This window comes from Amblyomma maculatum, chromosome 1, assembly GCF_055883805.1.
Source record: "Amblyomma maculatum isolate TAMU_Amacu chromosome 1, ASM5588380v1, whole genome shotgun sequence".
Classification (NCBI taxonomy): Eukaryota; Metazoa; Arthropoda; class Arachnida; order Ixodida; family Ixodidae; genus Amblyomma; species Amblyomma maculatum.
Genome location: NC_139344.1, coordinates 491,520,729 through 491,543,295, shown reverse-complemented (window position 1 = coordinate 491,543,295; position 22,567 = coordinate 491,520,729). Strand labels below are relative to the sequence as shown.

General features: G+C 44.1%; 1 protein-coding gene and 1 long non-coding RNA gene across 3 annotated transcripts in view; one reads left to right on the top strand and one right to left on the bottom strand.

Moving 5' to 3' along the window:
* Window positions 1-761: 761 nt before the first annotated feature.
* LOC146210244 (uncharacterized) lies at window positions 762-18,733 on the bottom strand. Its single transcript, XR_014708416.1, has 4 exons — window positions 18,629-18,733; window positions 18,185-18,289; window positions 15,988-16,098; window positions 762-1,093 (listed from the first exon to the last, which is right to left on the bottom strand). It is a non-coding gene; the product is annotated as an uncharacterized LOC146210244 (long non-coding RNA).
* Window positions 18,734-18,889: 156 nt separating this feature from the next.
* LOC146210243 (uncharacterized) overlaps window positions 18,890-22,567 on the top strand; it is a 31,436-nt gene continuing 27,758 nt past the window's right edge. For both annotated transcript variants that reach the window (XM_084608533.1, XM_084608539.1), the window contains exon 1: window positions 18,890-18,998. The gene's annotated coding sequence lies outside the window, so the exon portion shown is untranslated. The remainder of the gene's footprint in view (window positions 18,999-22,567) is intronic.

The following is a 22,567-nucleotide window of genomic DNA, read 5'->3' as shown; positions in this document are numbered from 1 at the left end:
CACCATACAACACTTCCTAGCTGCGCCATAGAACTGAGCAGTGTCCACTTTTATTTTTTTTGGTAAAGTTATTTTTCTTTTTTAGATACGAAATGGCTGCGCTATTCCAAGTTTGACATTGTGTCCACTCCTATCTTCGTCCAGGTTGGATCGATAGTATGTATAATTAAATCGATAAATATAAAAAATGAAGCTAGTGTGACTTGATGAAAATAATGCTCGGCACTTTCTGCACATTGGAAAGTACAAAACACTAGCCATGCAACAATGACTAGCATCTCACAACAAGTAGGTTTCCATGGATATTGTGTACGTTTTTATGTAGGGGTGTCTTGCACTTTTTTTTTTAGGTGAAGAGGATGCAATAGTGTGCAACAGCAAAGAAAAAAAAAAAATGGCAAGAGCATAGCCGAACAGGTTCCTCATCATCATCCTAACCAGCCTGGCTACACCCACTGCAGGATAAAAGTCTCCTTTAATTCTCTTGTAAGGAGGAGCATGCAGGAAGCTCAATCTTGGCAGCCACAGCCAGTTTGCTCAAAGTGGGAGACAAATCATCAAACTGCATGGGAGAAGTTCTAATAAGCCATTAACGCAGATGATGATGATGATGGTGCCATGGTCAGAGAAAAAGTCAAAACCTGAAATGGTGTCACAGGAGCACAACGAGAGAACAAATTTTATGGTACATAACGAGCTGTGAATGGCGACCCTGGCCGTGCAAGCGGTCAAAGGAGAAAGACACTGAGCATTATGGTGTGAGAAGCGAAAGATCAGATAATGATGTCCTCACTTTTATTAGCTTGTGGAGTTTCCTACACATCACAGATACAGTAGCACCAGTATCAACAAGGAACGGCCCTCCACCGCTTCAAATACATTTGTAGGAACAATACGTGGGCCCTACATTTGTCGACATAATCGCAGTTCTTGCCTCAGGCAGTAACTAGTTTTCCTGGAGCAAAGATGCAGCAAAGAAACCGAGTGGCATTATGAGGATGGAGGCGAGTAGGCAGGTGGTGAGTGGAGGTGTCAAAGTTGTCTGCAGGACAGACGTGGCCGGGGCTCAGGAGGCGCATAAAGTCAGGCACATCTGCAGGTGGTGACAATGACGCACAATGTGACCAGAAACTCTGCACGCATAACAAATAAGAAGGTTGTCATATGTGCGCCAGGAGTCCACACAAAAAGGGGACGGCTACGCAGGAATGAAGGCGGTAGGTTACAGTGGAAGGCGGAACGGGATAAACATGTCTGACCAGATCTGACGTTGCCATACATGAGCGTAACCGCAGCAGGAACCTGCAGATGAATGAATGGCAGCACTTCAGACACTTGCTCGCAAATCAGCCTGAAGGGTCATGGCCAGGCTAGATGGAGATCCCCAAATGTCCTTAATTAGGAGTAGCTGTTATGTCACCTCCCCTGGTTTAAACTGGTCCAGGACGGAACCAAGCTGGAAAGTGATTCAAAGTGCACAGAAGGTGGCTGAACCAGAATGCGCTGCTTTGCTCCTGGCAAAGCATGAATATATTGGCAACAGTGATAGGGTTTCGAACAACAACATCTGGACTGCGTCAGCCTCGATGTTTTTGAGAATGCGCTCTATCCGATCCATCTCTGGCTGGAGACTTCTAGATGTGCGCACAGGTTCACAATGTCTTCAGTATAACTGGTGAAGGATCCTTGCAGCTGGGTTTAGGCTCACAAGTACTGTTTGGAACACAGCTTTTGTATGCAAGGGCGGCCAAAGATCTAAGAAAAGGCGCGTTTAAAAGCAGACTAGGTGATGAAGTTTGCTTTGTGGTTTCTGCTCTACAAACTGGCAACGCCTGTCACGTAAGACACCATGTTGTTCAGCTTCCCAGCGTCGCCTCCCTGGTTGTGGACGCTTAACCGCTTGTAAGAGGGAAGGCAATCCTATGTGTCTTGGTCATTGAACCCATTGAAAATGGCAAGGTCCCAATATCGACACCAATTCCCTACATGCCTATCTTAATGTTTAGCCAGCTGTGGCGACTTAATCCTTGAATACTTCATCTCATTCGCACGCTTCATTTTCTGCTGCCCCTTGCTAAACGAAGTCAAGAATGTAGCGCAAAAGTAAAGAACAATGGACGAAGAAGGACACATAAGGCGATTGACTAGCGCTAGTCAATCATTTTATATGTTCTTCTTCGTCCGTTCTTTATTTTTGCGCTAAATTCTCGACTCCATGAATCATCAACTAGCGCAGCAGCACGCTACACTTGGGAGGGAACGGATAAGGTTTGCCACACGAGGGAAGGTGTACGAATTCAAGATCTCTGAACAGAATAGATAATTCAGTTTTAAGCGACGAAGGCGATCTTAGTCTAGAAGCAATGAGCGATAATTTCAGAGCCATTGATAATGAGTGCATGGCAGAGGTAGGCAATAGGATAATTAGACAGGCTACCAGTAAACTACCTAAGCAGACGAAATATCTTATTATGAAATGGCAAGGCGCGAAAACCTCCATTACAGTGGTCAGGATAGAACTGGCAGAGATGTTAAAGGTACTCAGTGAACGTAACTTGTTCGACGCAAGGAAGTATATTACGGAGAGAATCGAGCATGCTCTAAACAAAACAGTGCTAGCCTGAAAGAGGTGAAGGGGAAATTAAGTAGGTGAAAATCCGATGTATGCATGCCAAGGTAGCCGAGGAGTTCTACACTTAACCAGGCTGATAATGAGATTAGCAATAGTGAAGAGCAATCAGACGTTCCGTCAGTGACAAAGGAAGAGGTTAAGAAAGCTTTAGAAGCTATGAAAAGGAGGAAAGCAGCTGGGGAGGCTCAGGTAACTGCAGATTTGTTGAAGGACGGTGGGGATATTGTGCTTGAAAAATGGCCACCCTGCATATGCAATGTCTGGACATTGGCACCGGAGTTTTGGAAGAATGCTGACATTATTTTAATCTTTAAGAAAGGGGATGCTAAGGACTTGAAAAATTACAGACCAATCAACATACTACCTGCTACTATAGTTATATATATTGAACTCGAAGGGGATCCCGAAATAGTTAGATACATAGGCAATTTCATATATAAGGCATACCAACAGATGAGGCTCTCTATAACCCAGAAGCATGAATATGGTACATGTATGGCAGCGGTGCGTTGCCTGCTGGCAACACACTGCTCACCAAGGACGCGGCGATGACCCGCAAGGCGTACACACGCATTGAATGTCACCTCCCACCTAATGCCGAAAAGGAGAGTACATTGGGCACACTTCCAAATGCCGCTTCGCAGGCGCCGGAAATCTTGGCAGGCAGCAGCTGCCAAGACTGTACAACCCGGCTCCATGCATGAAAAATGATCGCTGGTGAGCTGTTAAAACAATCCTTTGCAGGGCACGACGCGCAATTCGATGGACATGAACAACGCTGCTAAACTTTAATGTAGGATTTTCAGGGGGATATTTTGAGAGTTCGATATAGGAATATGATATATGTGCATTTGATATATCCGGGATCAAATATAGAATCAGGGCAACCTTAAACTTTAATCAACCAAATGATCAGGCAGGTTTTCGGAGAGAGTACTCTACCATCGATCACATTCGTGCTATCAACGAGGTGATAGAAGGATGTTCGGGATATAACCAGCCTCTATAAATAGCATTCGTTGATTAGAATAAGCATTTGACTCAGTCGTAACGTCAGCAGTCATTGCCTAAGGGTGTATATGAGCCGTATGTGAAAGTATTGGAAGATATCAATAGTGGCTGCATTGCAACCATAGTCCTCCATAAAGAAAGTAATAAAATTCCCATAAGGAAAGGCACTAGGCAAGCAGACATGATCTCCCCAGTACTATTTGCCACTTGCTTAGAGGAAGTATTCAGAGACCTGGAGTGGGAACAATTATGGATAAGGGCTGATTTAATACATTGCCTTATTAATTAACTCAGCGGACAAATTACAAAGAATGCTTAATGGCCTAGGCAAGCAAAGCAAAAACATAGGCCTAAAAATTAATATGTGAAACCCTAAGGTAATGGTCAATAGCCTCGGATAAGAACAGCAGTTTACAAAAATTCCGAGGGCACTGTAGAATCTACACTGCAGAAATGCGACAGCATGAGTGTTGTTGGTGCACAAGGTGAATCACATTTGCTCTCATTATCATTACCAACTAATTGCATTGTCATTGCTAATTCCATCATTGTCATTATCGCTAATTGCAGCATTATTGTTATCGCTACTATCATCCTCACTGTAGACAAGAAGAATTATGATGTATTTCACGATTCCGGGCATGGCGCAGTAGGTTAAAGCGCTCGGCAGGGGATCCGAGGGATGGAGGTTTGATTCCCGGTGGAGATCGGATTTTAATTTTTCTAGATTTAAGGACAAAGTTTTCAGCGCAAAGGCACGCAGCTAAAGGAAAGAAGAAGAAGAAGAAAGACTATAGGGACTATGCCTTTGCGCTGAAAACTATGTCCTTAAATCTATAATACCAACTAGCCCAACAACTTACTCTACTGAAGTTCATTTTCCTGATGACGTTACTTTCGGTTTTGGTGATGACGTTATTGGATTGGCAGCTATGTGTGACCGAACGAACAAACAGCAACAGTATGAGCCATTGAAGGCTTTCGCCTTAATAGGTACAGGGGTGGAAGCAGGCTCGAGCATTTTGGAACAGCTCAGGGAGCAGTGGTAATACCACTTTGGAGCACTCAAATTATGCTTTAGAACATGTTTCTAGGGTCAAGCACTTTTAATAATTGCAATTTTTTTCCTGATATACAAAAAAATCCAATTTGATTACTTTTTATTCAATATTCAATGCTGTACTACCTATGCACGCATATCTCAACATGTAAAGATGTTTAAAGTAACAGCTGACTAAAAGCTTTTGCCTATTCTGACTTGACAGCTTGAGACATGTCCACGCTCAAGCACCACCACTACCTTGGAATTGAAATAAACGAGCTGCACATCGCCACTCGCTATCTTCTTCATATCCTTTTTGATCCCGCAGCTGTGCTGATAAATTCCTGGGCACTGCTCAGTAGTACTTTCAGAAAGGATAGATGGCACTAAAGGGTAGCCTTTTCTTCCTTAAGCTTCTTTACTTCATGGTTGTCTCCTAGTGACTCATGTTTTCTTTTAAGTAATACTGGGGCTACACGTCGGCAACAGGCTTTCTATGCCCAACACTCTTGAAAGCATTTCTTGCAATTGACACCGTCATGGCATCACCCCCCTAATGCTTCAAGTATGCTTTTGTCTGATGTAGACTTGACAGGTTTGTTGTTAACAACGATTCTATAGTGAAGTACACACTCGTTTTCACAGCAGAACTGTTGGAACAACTCGTGTAGTTCTTTGTAACCAGAAAAGTTTCCTCAACAGCTCATGGTTGCCTGTGGCGATTGCTTCGCTCCTTGCCCTCACTTCTCTCACCACCGGCGATTCAAAAGGCTGGGAGAAGTTGCCGTCATGTGCACAAAACATTTTTCTTGCAATTAATTCCTCCAAGTCATTTGTGACTCGTTTTAGAATAACTTGAGATCAAAAGATTTCTTATGCTCGCTTTTCTAGTTTATTAAAAATTTATATATGTTAGCTAGGCCCAGCCAAGGTGCATTGTACCTCCACCACCAGTGTGCTGCCTTCGTTTAGACTATGACGGCCCCTATAGACCAGAATACGGAGGGTAAATTGATCGCCACCATATTGAGGGCGCTGTAAGGCTATCTAGAGGTGCTGCAGCGAAATGACGGCTCTGCACTACCAAACAAGGTGGCCATGAGTATTCATAGTGCTTACGCTTTTAAGTCTCTTTGAAGTTTTCACAACTTGCTGCCCACAAAATCGTCAAAAGTGCATTTCCGCCTCATGGCAAGGCTGTTCTGCACATCTCGCAATGGCAGAGGCAAACACAGCGTCCACAAGTGGAGCGAGTGGTTCGGTTAAGTGCATAGTACTTTCTATGCGAAAAATACTACGGTTGTGACTTTTCCACTTTGATTTGCACGCCCAATGATATGCCACATATTACCAAGACCCTTGCAGTACACAATATATCTTACCCTCGCGTGGTATCTGCAGAAATTTGTTGCAGTCCGCACCGCACAAACAGGTGGCATGCCGCAAGTGTGAGTAAACATATCTCATTTGCTCTGATTCCCTGATGTCTCCGTTGTCATTTCAGCAAGGAAGTGCCTTTTTTGTTTTTTAACAGCCAAGATAAGCAACGCCAACCAGTCACAAAAATAATATTTCTTGATATCTCCTGCTTGGATGATGTGCTGCCGATTTCTTCTTCAAACCTGTTGGAAAGGAAAAAAAGAAAAAAAAGAAGAAGAAGAAGAAGAAGAGAGACACCGGGCAATTATCGCCAATGAGAAGTATTCACTCGCAGTAGCGGCATGCGGTCTGTTTTGTGAGGTGTGGGCTGCGGCAGATTTTTTTGCAGTCACCACGCAAAGGTAAAACATACTGCGGACTGCAAAGGTTTAGCTTCTACATGGGACATTACTTGGGGGTGCAAATCAAATAAGAAAAGTCGCAGCCATAGCAAGCCTGCATGCAACGGTACCATGCGCTTATAGGAACCACACGCTTCACTTGTGGACACTGTACTTGCCTCTGCTCTCGCAAGATGTAAAGAATAGCATTGCTGTGAGGCGGAAATTAACTTTTGACAATTTTATCAGCAGCCAGTTCTGAAAACTTCAAAGAAACATAGAAGCACAAGAGCTAGACACCCACGGCTGCCTCGTTTGACAATCCAGAGCCATAGTTTCGCCGCGGCACCTATAGATGGTGCTAGAATGCTCTCAAAATGGCAGTGTTCAATTTACCCTCCTTGCTCTGGTCTATAGACCTTTTCGAAAAGTGGTCGTGGGAGCTGCCATATTGAATACTGGGCTGTGCTGCTCGCACAGGAAAAGTTGAGAATTATCTCTTCCAAACCCGCCTCACAGCCCAGTCAAACCAGTTTCGCCGAGGCTCGTGAAAAGGTTTATAGCACAACATGCCACTGCCCTGCTGCACTTCTCACAGTCACCTAATCAAATTGCACCGAACCGCATTTCTTGTACCTGGCGCAATTAATGGCCCAATACAATTAATGTTAAGCAAAAATCATGTTTCGTTAAATTTTATGGCAAAATAACAAGGCATTAAAACATCATGGCAAAACATCAAGTTTTGGGGTTTTGGAACAATATTGCGTTTTGGGGCAGGATGGAGCAGAATGAAGCAGCTTGGAGCAGAAGAGTGAATGGAGCAGTACTTCCACCCTGCAGGTAACAGAGCACTAGATGATGTTGGCGAATGTGTCTGCTTAGGACAGGTAACAACTGCAGATCCGGACCATGAAAGGGCGATAACTACAGGTTTTCCCCCGAATTTAATCCTAGTGCAAATAATTTGAGTGCTGACCGATACAATCTGCGTGCCATGTAATTTAATTTGAGTGCCAAGCATTTATTAAAGCGCCAGCAAATCTATTTTGAGTGCGAGCTCAAATAATGCCAGCTCCAACTAATTTAATCTGAGTGCCAAAGCAATACAAGCGCCGGCAAATTTAATCCGTGTGCCAACCAACTTAATTCATATGTGGAAAATGAATGCAATAGAGGGCTCCAAAGCACGAAACATGAATTCCAGAAATAAATCGAAATTGGGATCATCTTTCAGACAATGCGCCGAATCGGCGAAGCGTCAACTTATAGGATAGCCTTCATCAGTATTATGACAAATATTGCCTTGATGCAAGTGTTTTAAACCTAATGTCTCCCAGAAAATAAAATTGCATTTTAAAGACGGCCGCTTCTGTGCTTTTACAAGCCTGTAGTTTATTATCCAGCTACGCCGCTACGATTGCCGCCCAGGCAAATTAAGCACTGCTGTTTGGGTTGTAAGCTCTGCTGTACATAGTTTCAGCCACTTTGCCATGTCACAGCCAGACTGAATGCAACGGCGCGCGCTCTCTCTTTCTGTGGTCGTGTAAAATTGAGAAAGCGGTAAAATGAGATATGTTTCTCTGGCTCCATATCTTCTCGCCTGAACCAACTCTGCTTTACACTAATCCTTCTTTTCTGTTAGTGGCATTGAATCATTATTAGAAACACAACTACATTTCTGCACCGGTTGCCATTTCGTAAAAACAGCAGGCTGTTGTGTGAAGGCCGAAATGCCATCGGCATGCAGATTCAGTGCATATGACAACCCATAATAAGCAGTGCTTAACCAGCCGATTAGAAGATGACAGTCATATTTATTCACTAGTCATACGTCTAAACTAAAAGCTGCGAGAGGCGTGTCATAAACTGCAGTTTTTCAGCTGCGTGTGGTTCTTGGTTTTTTGCAAGATACAAGAACAAAGCGAAATAGTGCATGCAGATGTGACGCCTAAGCGTCGCGTGGTCTGCGAAGTGATCTCAATTTCGATTTATTCTGGAATTCATGCTTTGTGCTTTAGGGCCCTCTACCGCATTCATTTTCCACATATGAATTAAATCCGCTATATGCAATTAAATTAATTGCATTGGCACTCTGATTAAATTGTTTGGCACTGTCATTATTCGAGTTGGCGTTCGGATTAAATACACTGCCGCTTTTATTAAATGCTTGGCACTCAAATTAAATTACACGGTGCGCAGATTGTATCAGTTGGCGCTCAGATTATTTCCGCTGGCACTAGGATTAAATTTAGAAGGAAAACCTGTAGAACAAGTCTAGGATGGAGCGCATTTGGCAAGTTCTTGCAGGTCATGACTAGCAGCTTACCGGTATAACTCAGGAGAAAAGTAAACAGTTGCATCTTACGAGTACTCATCTATGGGGCTCAAATGTGAACGCTAATTAAAGGGGTTATACTTAAGTTGAAGAAGATGCATAGAGCTACGGAATGGAAAATGGTAAGTGTAGTCTAAAGATAGGAAGCATGCAGAGTGGGTCCAAGAAATCAACTCTAAATAATGACATTCTAGTTGAAATCAAGAACAAATGGCCACAAGCAGGACATATATTGCAAAGAGAGGATAACCGATTCGCTAAGAGTAACAAATTGAATTCCAAGTGAAGGAAAGCGTGGCAGGGGGCGGCAGAAAGTCAGGTGGGTGGACGAGGTTAGTAAGTTTTCAGGGGTCAAGTGGGTGCAGCTAGCATAAGACCGGGCTAACTGAAGGATTATGAGAGAAGCCTTCGTTCTGCAGTGGGTATAGTCCAGCTAATGATGATAATGATGATGAGCTATGGACAAAGAAAAACCGTATGGCAACAAAGGGCTCCTTTATCACAGAAAAAACTGGATTTAAAAAAATCTTCCCATCAGTTGAACCAAACTCATTAAAATGGCCAATTTGCCACCACTCTGAAATTAATGGCCGTGCAGCAAAACTTTTGGGATCTGCACTCACAAAATCAATACTGACATGTACATTTCACTTGAGAAATCGGTCGCCAACGGTGACACCAGCATTTCATCTCTCCTCCTGAGTACTCCCTGCCACTCTAGATACTGCTCGTGTAAAAAGAAATATTGCTGACATGTCGTATTGTCTACGAAGAGGCTTCACAAATTAATAAAACATTTAGGCTCCAACGCCTTTTAATTAAACTGCACATGCTCTTTTCTCTCTGCGCGTGGAGGGGCAGCTGAACTGCGCATGTGCAAAGGTTATCGCGGTGCACGACTTGCACTTTTGAATGCAGCAAATTAAACCAACTTAGCGTTTTTTTAGGTTTAAGTCACAGAAGAAAGGTACAATAACACGGAAAGTTGAGCTAGTTGGTACATATTTTTAAGGAATAACAGCGCAGAGACGAAGGACAAGGAAGAAGACAACACCTGCGCTGTTGTCTTCTTCCTTGTCCTTTCCTGCCACCTGGTTATTACTTTGACCACGTTCACCTTGATTTGGTTGGACCACCACCTCCACCTAATGGCTGCCGGCACATTCTGATGATGATTGACCGCTTCACTCATTGGCTCGAAGCAGTGCCCATTCTGGACATTACTGCGGAAACAGTTGCCAAAGCCTTCGTTTCAGCATGGATTTCCAGCTCTGGCTGTTACCACGGATCGTGGCCGCCAGTTTGAATGCATCCTCTTCACCTCACTTACCCGTCTGCTCAGCACTAAACACTGCCGCACCACAGCATACCATCCTTGTGCCAACGGCATGGCTGAGCGGCTCCATCGTCAGCTCAAGACTGCCCTCATTGCTCACCTAGATCGCGAGCACTGGGCTGGTCACCTTTTTATGGAGTTTCTTAGCCTACGAACCGTTTTTCATCGCGACCTTAGCTGTTCGGTGGCCGAAGTCATCTCGGAGACTTGTTAGTTCCTTCGGCTTCCTGGTCCCAGCCCCTGCAGTACCTTTAACGTTTTTGGGACTGCATTCAACAGCTAAACCCTGTCCCACCTCGATCATCTGACCGTCAGATCTTTGAGCACCCAGACCTTGCGTCCTCGACACATGTTTTTCTAAGGCTAGACACTGTAAAGGCGCCTCTTAGCCCCCCCTATGATGGCCCGTACTGCATCCTCAACAAGACCACAAAGTCGGCGACTATCCTGCTGGATGGTCGTGAAGGGGTAGTCTCCCTGAATCGCCTTAAACCCAAATACATGGAGACACCTCCCTAGGAGCTCCCCTCGGATGTTGCTGTCTTATCTGCCGACGTGCCTGCCGCTGAGGCCATCCCTGCCCTGTTGGCGCGTACATTTCGCCGCTCCGTTTGGTGGGGGGCCCTGTAGCGCACAGCGCCGCTGTAAAGCGGAGGCGCTAAGATCGGCGTTCACAGCCAGCAAAAGAAGAAAATAAGGTTGAACGACGCGTGCTCAGTGAGCAAGCAAGGCATGGGCTGTTCGGTTCGAGAAGCCTGCCACGCTGGTCCTCTTGTTCTGGTGCTCCTCTACAACGCCGTAAATTCCTTACATGCTCTTCACTGCAGGACACTTTCTGCCGGCTGCAAATATACACAGAACCAGCACTCCACTGCTTCAATAAAATGCTGCTTTAGGCTTGGGCACTGCCAGCTTCGACAATAAAGGAATCTGCTGAAGGCCATGGACACAAAGAAAAATTTAAATGAAGCTGTAGCATGGCACAAGGATCAGAATTCCCCGCAAAGTAATTTGAGATGCAGATCAAAAAGCTGCAGAGAAGACTGTTCTTTGCCCGCAGCTGCAAGGAGGGCTATCAAATGCAGGTGCCGTATTCGGTTTGAGGTCGAGCACAGAGACTGGCATTCAACAAAAACAGTATGAAGCTCCTATCGGGATAGAGTCTGATGCTGATTTACGACCTGCGGGAAGTCGGCGCAGCCGTGGGCGAGCAGCGTACCACGGGCGTACTGGCAGCCCATGACCGGTAGGCGAGCCATGATAATTCGCCCCCTTGTGTTTCCTCGCGACTGCGGCGACAGGGATTTCAGCAGAACGAGTCGGATGTACGGCCTGCATGCGGGGCCCGCTCGGCATAGGGGGTGGCCTTCCTCGCTTTGGCAGCGGCACCAGGAGCAGAGTCCAACAACCCAAGTCCCGACCCCTGCCCTGATTCCTGTATTACATGGGCCTGCTGAAGGACCAGCCGTGCGACTCCAAAGGGGAAAATGGGACCCAGGTGGAGGTCACGATTAAGGGAGGAGGGTGTTGGAATTTTAGATTCCCCGCGCCCGCACGACACGAAGAACACGCCCTCGTCTCCCTCACGGGGATACCTCAGCTCTCTCCTTCCCCTGAAGCAGTGGCGGAGAGGGCAGGGGCGAGAGAACTGGCATAGCGTGCCGAGCGGCCCCTCCTTCCCCCTACCCTCTCATATCGATGCACAGCATCTCATCCAGGGGAGACGACGCCGCGACACCAGAGCGCGCGGATGCTGCTATGACCAAGGATAAAAATTGGGCACTCCCAATAAACAGCCCAGTACGGTGGCTCTGCCTCAGTGTTTCGTTCTTCCCTGCCACGGATGTGGTTAGAGCTAGCGGCAGGGCGTTCGGTTCTGAGCACAGAGCCCGAGTCCCGTGAGAACCCCCACAAGGTGTTGGTACATGTCTCCTTGACGTCAGCTCCGGCATCCATTGCAGTGAAGAGCAAGCACAGAGCAACGCCAGGGTTCAAAGCGATCGCTGAATGGAAATGTTTTTTTTTTTAATCTAAAGCACAAATTAGATTAAGCTCTAAAAAATAAATGCCATTGAATGGTACTGAGTCATGTAATATATATATATATATATAACTGCAAAAAATTTGCACATTTAAAGCTGACAGTGCCCAGGCCTAAAGCACCATTGCACTCAAGCAGTGGACTGCTAGTTCGCAGCCAGCAGAAAGTGGACTGCTGCGATGAGAAGGCACAGAGCAACACCGCGGTTTCCTGCAAAGGCTCAACTTGAGAAATTATTTTCTCACTTAAAAGCACCCTGATTAAACTTTCAGAATTAAATGGCAATGAATGGCTCTGTGCAAACTAGTATTTTTCATAATTTTAATAGGGCCACTTCATTACATAACTGACGGAGGAATAAACCTCAATAAGGTAATTTTCTCGGATTTAAATATTTTTGCAGGTGCACCTTAAGTTGTTTGATCTCTTTTATAGGCTTTTTGTCTTCTAAAAAAGTTGGAGAAATAGATTGAGTACTATAACAGTAATAATTGGCTTACAGGAAAGGAAAAGTTTTTCCGTGGACACCTGAATCACGCTGCAAGGGAAGGAAGATGGGAGCGAAAGCGGAAGGAGAGAGGCCTCATAGTGGAGGGCTACGGAGTAATTTTGACCACCTGGGGATCTTTAACATGCATTGACATCGCACAGCACACAGATGCCTCTCCGCTTTGCATCCATTGAAACGCAGCTGCCAGCAGTCAGATTTGAACCCAGGCACTCTGGAACTCTAGTCTAGCACCTAGTACCATAAGAATATAAAATTTGATAAACATTTCAAAATTTCAGCTTTTTGTACCATATTTTACGATTTATATTTGAACAAATATAAAGCCAATCACTCGCGATCAGCCTCTGCTTTCGTTTTTTTTTAGGAGGAGGGGGGGGGGGGTAATGCCACCTGGTGTTCCCGAGATTCTTAGGTGGTGCCTGGGAGAAAAAGACGTTACAGTCTGCTCGCGCGCTCTGTGCGGAACGCTGGCTGCTGGTACAGCTTCTCCCTGTCTTTTAGGCACGTCTAGCCCTATTGTCCGTGACAATATTTTATGATTTTTATTTGAACAAAAATAAGGCAGAGTTTGTTTATTTCCTGCACATCAAAAGAACAATGCATTTTATTAATATGAAAATTTTTTTTTATAGTGATGCATCAAAAAGTTAATTTCTTTACAAATTTATCTGTGTGACTAGGTTTTGCTATCACTTGCAAACTTAAAAGAGTATAGACCACCTTCGCTCTGGCTCCGTCATGAAGATGTGGTGGCACTGTCGTAATTGCAGACTTTCGTGTGGTAGGAAAAACAATGCTTCAGTTGCTTTCGCCTACTGTGATTGTGCGACGGTTTGCTGCAGCCGAAGAAATAAAAAACAAAGCACCATGCTGACTAGTTGCATCACCGTGGCATGTACTGGATGGTAAAGAACGCAAAGTTTAGTAAGCTTGCACAGGTTTCTTACGGACGAAGGTCGCCGTAAACAGTGGGCCATCGCAGTGAGGCGCGAAGGCTGGATACCGACACCTTTACGCCACAGCGGTTACGAGCTCAAAGGTCATGAATAACTCGAGTTTGGCCTTCTTTACGACGCGTAATGGTATTTTGTGAGTGCACGTAAAATGTTGACGAGGCAGCCAGTATATTAATGCGTAGACCTGTTTATAATGTAAACAATTCCTCAAGCAAATTTTTGTTTTTCACTTTCTAATTGTACGTATTATGTGCATAGTGAGCTGCTGCGCAAGCGATCTGCGTTGCACTCCTCCGTGGTTAAATTGTATGGCTAACATCAGCTTTGTTCACCTAAAATTATTTTAAATTTTGTGATGAAATGTGTGTGCGCTGACAGCCACTGATTTGCTCAATTGGAGCTGAATTTTATTACACCGAGGGGTTTGAGTGGTATTCACTGCAGCTAATTTTGAATGCGAGTTGTGGGGTTGAGCGTCCCGAGTGACATATGGGCCCCTGTTTCAGATTTTGAGGATCTTTACATCAACTACGTACTGCATGGCACACTGTCGCATTCAGAGTTTATCCTACATAGAAACGTGGTCACGGCGGCCGGGACTGAACTGGGTAGCCCTAACTACGCAACCAGCATGTGGACGCTGCAGCTTGTAATGCAAGCTAAAAGCTTGAATACCCATGAAGAAATTATAAATGCTGACACCAATAACCTCCCACGAACACAACAGATAGGCATGCAGCGTGGTGATTTAAAGGAATAATGCAAGGATAAGCAAACCTGTACGGTGCCAAGGCACAATGCCCTTGCTACTGTTGCCATGCTTACCAACAGCGCTCATTTGGTGCTCGGTATGAAGATTCATCCGAGAATGCAATGATGCTTTGAGCGGAGTACTTCCTACCTGGTTTGCGTGCGCTGTTTACGAGCGAGAAAAATCGCATTCCACTTACCCGACTGAAAGTTGTTGTATGCACCCAAAGCTTTGCAATCCTCGACGCATTCCGCGGCTGATGTGCTGGGCAAATAGCAAATAGATATCAATCAACCCTGCTCATTTTCCTGTTTACTATTTGCAAGGCAGCAACAACTTCGCTCGTGCGCTTTGAACCCGCTCTTGGTCTGGTACGGTGTGCAGGACAAGGCGATGCATGCTGTGTACGTGAAGTTTTTCCAAGTATTGCTTTTGTACTCACTACTGAGGTTCACGGAGTACTCACACAGCGCGTGGGTATTTTATCTGCCAAAAAAGTGCCTGCATATCACAATAACACGCTTTTGGCAAGCATGGCCACAGCAGTGGGGTGGCTCCCGTGCTTTCCGCCTGCTCTGGGGCCATAGACGACTGCCGCGCCACCTCGATTGCTGTTTGTTTTAAACATGGTGGAGACCTATAGACACCTAATTTTTGGGTTCGTGTTTTATTAGCTGTAATGATGCGCAAGGTATTACTGTACAGAAAGTGCCAGGTGATATCCACCTATGACTGCTAAACAATTTATCATTGAATTTCTTTCCTCACCCGTTTCGGTTTCAAAAGCCGTGTGATGGCTGTGACGCCAAAGTCTAGGTCACGTGATGGGTGAAAAAAAAATTGTGATATCCTGTGATGTTTAAATTCACTACAACGCTGAAGCCAGCCTGCCTCAAGAACCGGAATCACAAGTGAAGGGCTGGTGATTATACTGCGGCTTTTTTATGCCGTGCATGGCTTGGACTTGATTGTGATGTCACAGCCATCTCTCAGCTGCTGAAACCGAAACAGGTGAGAAAAGAAAAATGAACTGAGAATTATTTAGCGGTCGTAGGCGAAAACCACATGGCGATCCGTATACAGAAATGTCTATGTCTTACAAAAATGCCACCAAAATTTGGTGTCTATACTCCTTTAAGATGATGGTCACAGGAGGAAAATACTTTTTCACCAAAAACAAGCTGGGATAATATTCTTCATAGCAATACAATTTGCTATGATTTTTTAAAAAGAAATTGAGGATGGTCGAGCCCACAACCTGTATCAGTTGGTGTAGAATGAAACCGGCACCTTTACCTTAGCAGATCATGCTAGCCATAACAGCCTAGCATTATCCTTGATGCATCAGCATGACAAGAAAAAAAAAAAAAAAAAAAAAAAAAAAAAAAAAAAAAAAAAAAAAAAAAAAGTGGTAGCATAACATATATACACCACCACAAAATCGAACTTGAAGGTAAGCTGTCTAAAAATTGTAAGAACAATTTTTTTTTTTTTTTTTGTGGAACTGCAGCAGCATCATACTTTGTACTGAAAAAAATTGTTGGCTTGACAAGCACTGGACCATATATATGCTGGTCTGCAAATATGAAACGCCTTTGCCCACACGTACCAGTCACAGCTATCCGATGGAAACTAAGGCAGAATCAAAAGCACAGAAGAAAGCACAGGTTGCCTCCAAAGGATCCCTGTTTCAGCACACGCACCAAAGACAGGGAAGGACCTGGAAATCAGAACAATGCAATATTTATTTATTTATTTGTCTTTACCCTCAGGGCCGTACAGGCATTTCAGAGGGGAGTGGGCAAAAAGAAATACAGGAAAAAAAGAAACACTGCAAAAATCGGGTACATAAATACATCCTATATATACAATATTAGCTATGAAATATTAGCTATAAATGCCCACTCCTGGGAAAGGTAAGACGTGAAGGATTTTGTTACAACACAAAAAGTATAATGAATGAAAGTATGAATTCCGCAGTTCATGGCAGTTGGTTGTGTCTACTATCTTTGCAAACATTTGTCGTCACTTCGCGTAAAGGATCCATTTCTCGTTTCTAATTCTGAGGCAGTTGCTGACTTACTCCAAAATGAGAGCTTGGCATACAGTGCTGGTTTTAGCGTAGATGTGGTTGATTTGTATAATCTTTTTCACACTCTCAACTGATCCAGTATGTTCAGCAATGTATTACGGAGGACTATGATGAATGCTGGTTCCAAAATGAGTGTGGAACCTTAACTGGATCCTTTTTGGAAATGTTATCTTACTACCTGAGTAACACGTTTGTTGAGTGAGATGGTCGAATTTATACGCAAAAATCTGGTGTGTGCATAGGTGCCAAGGTAGCTCCCATCCTCAGCGACATTTATCTAAGCAGGGTTGATATGAAAGTTGAGAATGATTTAGCAAGTTGTTGCACGCACATTTTCCGTTCCGTGGAAGATTTTCTGGTGCTAGCTAGCTCTGTGAATCCTGAATTTGTGTCAAATGTTCTTGATGTTTTTGCACGTAATGGGTCGGGACTAAGGCTCACGCATGAAGTCCCCCAAGAAACAGCCTTACAATTTCTCGATTTAAAGTTGTCTTTCCAACCCCATCATGTCTGTTGGCAGTATTTACCTAGGAGTGAAAAGCACCTTCTGAATTACAGGTCCTTTCATTCAAAGCTCGTAAAAAGTAGTATTGTTACGGGATGCTTAGGCATGGCAGTGAAGAAATCTTGTCATCATGAAATAATGTCCAGTCTCTTAACTCAGGCGGACAAATGCAGGGAAGCTGGTTTCCTGAACCCAGTTCTTGTCTCGAGTGCAGACAAAGTCCTCCGCGCGCTAACATCGTCTTCAAGCATGTGAGGGCGGGAAAGGGGTTCGGAGGAAGGAAGAAGAAAGATAGTAGTCATGCCATATGTACACACGCTGTTGCACCGAATTAAAAGAGTAGGAAGCAAGCATAGGGTAAAAGTTCTGTTTCCTTCTCCTAACAAACTAGAAAGAGTGGGAGCCGCGGTTCAAAGAATGCACGAGGGGCGCAGAAGAAATATGTGCAACATAAATCATGAAAATAGATATGTTCCTTGTAAGACTGGCATAGTATATCAAATCCCTCTGTCCTGTGGCCTTACCTACATAGGCCAGACTGTGCAATGCATTAAAGTGCGGCTCATGGAGCACGCTAATTCGCTGAAAAAGAAAGAAACTAACCTAGCAATGCATTGATTCACGTGCGAATGCACGTCATTTTTTGATGACAGTGATGTTTTGGTCGTTCATTCTTACCAGTGCACTAGAGAAGTAGCCAAAGCTTTTCACAGCAGAAAAAGTAAAGGGTGCGTGAGTACGCCTTTTGTCACATTATCTCCTCGGGAAATGAATATGCTGCACAGTGGGCAGCAGTTCTGCCGATGCACTCGTGCTTTTAAATGCTTTTTTTCCTTTTTACCAAAACTTGAGGTCGTTGACATTGCGCATGTGCGCTGTTTCTTCGTGTGCATATATATGATGTGATTCTCCCTAATAAAAAAATCAGCTGTAAGTTCACCGCTGTTCGTGTGTCTCGTTTCGTTTCTTTCTTGGTCTGTGTATGTTTAGCGCTGTTGGGCCACCATTAATTTCGATTCTCCCCCGCTTTTAACTGCTTTGGCTGTGGCGGTGCTGATCGAAATTCATGCCCTGGCCACATCAGTCATGCTGTGGACTATCTTCATAAATAAAGTCTGTTGATTCCATATATCAGCACCCTTGTGGAGCAACCGGTTTTTGCCGGCACATATTTTTACAAGCGGGTGCACTCAAGTAAGTGCTACTCACCTTTTCATGAGGCACAATTCATACCATCGGGAGAGGCCATGAGCAGAAGCTGCGACGAAGCCAAGATCTCACAATCGCCGTGCATCAAGATTATTTCGGTACACACTGAAAGGAAACAGAAATGGTTGCTCTTGCTGGGACAGGGCTATCCGGGGCCAAACGGAGGCGTATTCGAAAATGAACTACAAAAGAAAGCCCTTTCGTGCGAGCCGCCGGGACTGCTTTTAAACGCGCGAAAAAGGGCTCCCTAGTTTCTCTACACTTCACTTGCAGTCACTGCAGACTCACAGCAAGATTACGAAAAAATAATTGAGATCGCTGAACAATAGCGCGTCGATGCAGAAAAAAAATTCCAATCTGTAACGAGGGGGCAGCGGTGCAATGAGTAGGCGAGGCAAGTACGGAATGCAACACGTGCTTTGCGCTGTATTTCGCAGTACTCACGAAAGTTTGGAGAAAGCTGCAGGGATGCGTGCCACCCAATCTATTTTGCAGAATCCATTTTAGTCCGGTCGATCTGAAACAATGCGATGCAAACGAACCTCCCGCCATCGCCGCTGCGCGCCAAAGTTAAAAAAAAAAAAAAAAGCATCTGCGGTTTCAGAGTCGGAGAAAGAAAAGCTCCTGGGTCCGAGAGTAAGCGCAAGCAAAACACAGACATGAACAGTTCATTACGTCACATCCGCCAGATTACAAACGATTCCTCCTCGCCTACCTTCTTTCTTCTCGCGCATGCGCAGCTTACTAAGATCGCGCGGTGGCGACCGGCAGGTTGGACCTGCGGCGGTTTTTGCAAGTTTCAACCTGCAAACGAGTGAGTCCGGCAATGCCCTTCCACATTCCTCTTTCGCAAAGTGTTGGCGATCATTCAGAAACAAACTGCGTGAAAATCCGCCCAGCAATTCGGAAACTGTCACCAAAAATGTCCCTGAACAAGTTGTAAACAAACTAACCCTAATCGATCTCAAGCCGCCGTGGAAAAGTACTCGAAACTAGAAAAATAAGAGCGCCCGATGTCTAAAATAGGTCAGCGAAGCATCAGAAAGTGACAGGGTGTCTCAAGTAACAAAAAAACAGACCTTCGATAGCCTAAAATAGAACATATAAGCTAAAATACCATCTTGACATGGAAGCCGAGGAGTAGGGGCCCGTACCTCGGCAGGATAACCGGCGCGACATAAAGTTGAATAACTTCGTAAATAGTGAAGCCACAGAAAAGTATAAATATAATTTTAAAAGGCTGAGCAAGGGCTATCCAAAAGTGAAATGGGATTTTGTCTATTATTGCTGGTTTTCGAGATATTGGATAGAAAAGCTGTGGAGCACAAGGTTACCTGAACTAGTGTTATCAGATACCACTGAAAATCTGTCAAAATTAGCGGAAAATTTTTTTAATTTGGATTCGGAATCGGGAAGAAGAAACCAACCAGGAAAAGTTGCTACAATTCAGGTACGGACAAGCATTTAGCTAGTGTGGCACAACACAAGTGAAGATTTCAGAACATTTGAAGTTAACCCTTTGTCACCCAAGCAGACGCCACAGGGTTTTGGGATGCGCGCACAATAAGGTAATTGCTGCAGTGGGCACTTAAGAAGGTGAAGCACAAGAAGATCGTTTGGGCTATGCCCGAAGAAGTGAGGAAGATTAATTAACAACATCAGGAGTGTAGGCTCAGCCGGGCTGCAAACAACTCGTTTGGGCTTCACCTGAAGAGATACCAAGAGGAAAACGACTCAGCAGTAACCAAGCTGTGTGGAAGAAGCCAACTATGTCAGATCAAGAGCAGGCACAGAGGCAAATGGACAAAGAAATGTTCAAGAAGCCTGTAAGCAAGGCAAAAAGGAAGACAGCTGAAAGAAGACCAAAAAAGCCAACATATGACTCAGACGCAAATTACCAGTGTGGTGGACTCAGAAGAAGAGAGGAGGGAACGACAAGAAAAGAACAGAACTCAAGCAAACGCTGACCCCTCAAGGATGGAAACGACATCAATTCTGAATGAGTTGGGAGTAATTGACAAGATGATCTTTTCAGCACTGATCGAAATCTCTAACAAGACGGCAGAAGATGAGAGTGCTCGAAGACAGGTTGACTACATCGTGTCGGGAGTAACCAAGCTGAAAACTCTCTTCCTTGAGGCCACACATGAGAATGAATTTCTCAAGGGAAGTTTGGCGGAGTGTAGAGCAAGAACCCAAGGAGGGCCATCCTATGCGGACATCGTGAAGGAAAATGAGGAAAAGGAACAAAAAGGGAACCAAAACCAAAGCCAGACAAGAGCATTAATCATAACTTCAACGACAAAAAGGAAGGAAAGAATTCTCGAAGACATAAAACGCAACATCAACCCTGTGGAGCTGGCCATCAAAGAAACCTCCCTGAGGACTAGCAGGGAAGGAGTACTGGTGGTTTCATCAAATCAGGAGTCTCTTGAGACAATCGCTAAGATGGTGAAAGAAAATGAAGCAACGAAAGATCTGCAAGTGAAAGAACCCAAGGGACGACGATTGGAAATCAAGGTCGTGGGAATAGAAGGCGACATCGACGATGAAGACCTTGTGGAAACCATCGTCAAGCAAAACAACATCAAGTGCGAAAAAGAAGATATGCACGTGAAAACAACTAGAGATGGACGAAGAGGAAGAACAGCCATAATCGCTGTCAACAAACGTGCATACGAAGCACTAGAAGGTCGCACACATGTAAACGTCGGATGGGAAAGGTGTCCCATCTTTGAGAGCTTATTTGTCATCAAATGTTCAAAATGCCCATGTCTAGAACACGCAGACAGGTTCTGCAAGGCACCAGCTAGGTGCATAAACTGTTCAAAACCAGGAAACATTGCAAACGAGTGCGAACGTGAGTCTTTTTGCTTAGCCTGCTGGCAAGCGGGATATGATGCAGAGGGTTGCAATCACCTGTTGTTGGCTTATTCATGCCCATGCTACCAGAAGAAGGTAGAAAAAGAAAAACAAAGGATTTTGGCAAGGCTGAATTAGGCGGACAACACTCCATGGCGGACAACACTCTGGAACAAGATCTGAAAATCAAAGAGGGCAATTGCAATTAACGCAAAAAGGAAACAAAGAAACAATAACCATAATACAAATCAACCTGGCACGATCATTTAAAGCAAATTGAAAGATTTTAACAACGAACATTCTCACGATATAATTCCATAATTCCATTTCCGATAAAACATAAAATAATAGCAAACAGTAAAAAGCCAAAGGCAGCGATTATTGTACATAAAGATAATATACAAGTTTCCCCAATTAAGGTTGAAGAAAAAGTAGTAATAGCTCGAATAATTAAGGGGAGAAAGAAAATTATTGTAGCAAGTGTATACTGTCCCCCAAATGAAGATATCATACCAATTTTACTCAAAATTGAATTAGATATAGCGCCATTCAAAACAGAAGAGATCTTAGTAATGGGAGATTTCAACGCAAAAAACGTCATATGGGGAAGCAAAGTAAATGATCAGAGAGGGAATGAAACTTGTGAATTTGTAATACGTTATGACCTTATAATTTTAAATGAAAGGAATTCACCACCCACATTTAAAACAAGTAGAGCCAAAGGATGGATAGCTCTAACCCTAGTGAATCAACCATTAAGCAGTTCAATTAAAAGTTGGAAAGTTCTAAAACATGCCAATAATAGTGACCATAGATACATTCAAATAGTAATAGGAAAAGTAGAACAACCAGTAACATTTCATTTAACTATGAAGGGAGAACAAAACATACTCAAGGAATTAAAGGAAGATATATGGTTTGAACAACATCACGAACTAAATTCTGTTGAAGATATAGAAAATGTAGTAAGCGAATTCTATAGAAAGATCAAGTCAATTCAAAGGAAATATCAAACTAAATTAAAGGAAAGCAAACACAAGCTAAATGCAAGGTGGAACACGGAATTAGAAATAGAAAGAAAGTAAGAGCAATGAGAGTTTGTTATAAAAAAAAACAAGGAGATTTAAGACAGGTATTTAAGCAACAATATTACAAGGAACACACAATTTATAATAATATTGTCACGCGCCTTCGTAGAACGTCGACAGAAGATGAAGAACGGTCGGGTAGATTGGTGAAGAAAGAAGAGCAAGGGCAGAGGGATGTTTGTACGTTTCACCGCAGTCCTGTTTGGACAGATCCCTGTAAATAAACCCCCCGTGCGTACAAAGCACTTAACATCTTGGTGGAGGTGCAGGGTGGCGGTTCTTAGAACGTTCTTGTGTTAGCAGGCCGATGGTGATGGTGAAAGGCCGAAACGGTGCAAGTAGTGGGGGAATCGGCCGTGACCAGTTATGAGATGAATAATTGCCTTCACGGGTGGAAATGAGATGGGTATGATATTGGGAAGAAAATCAAAAA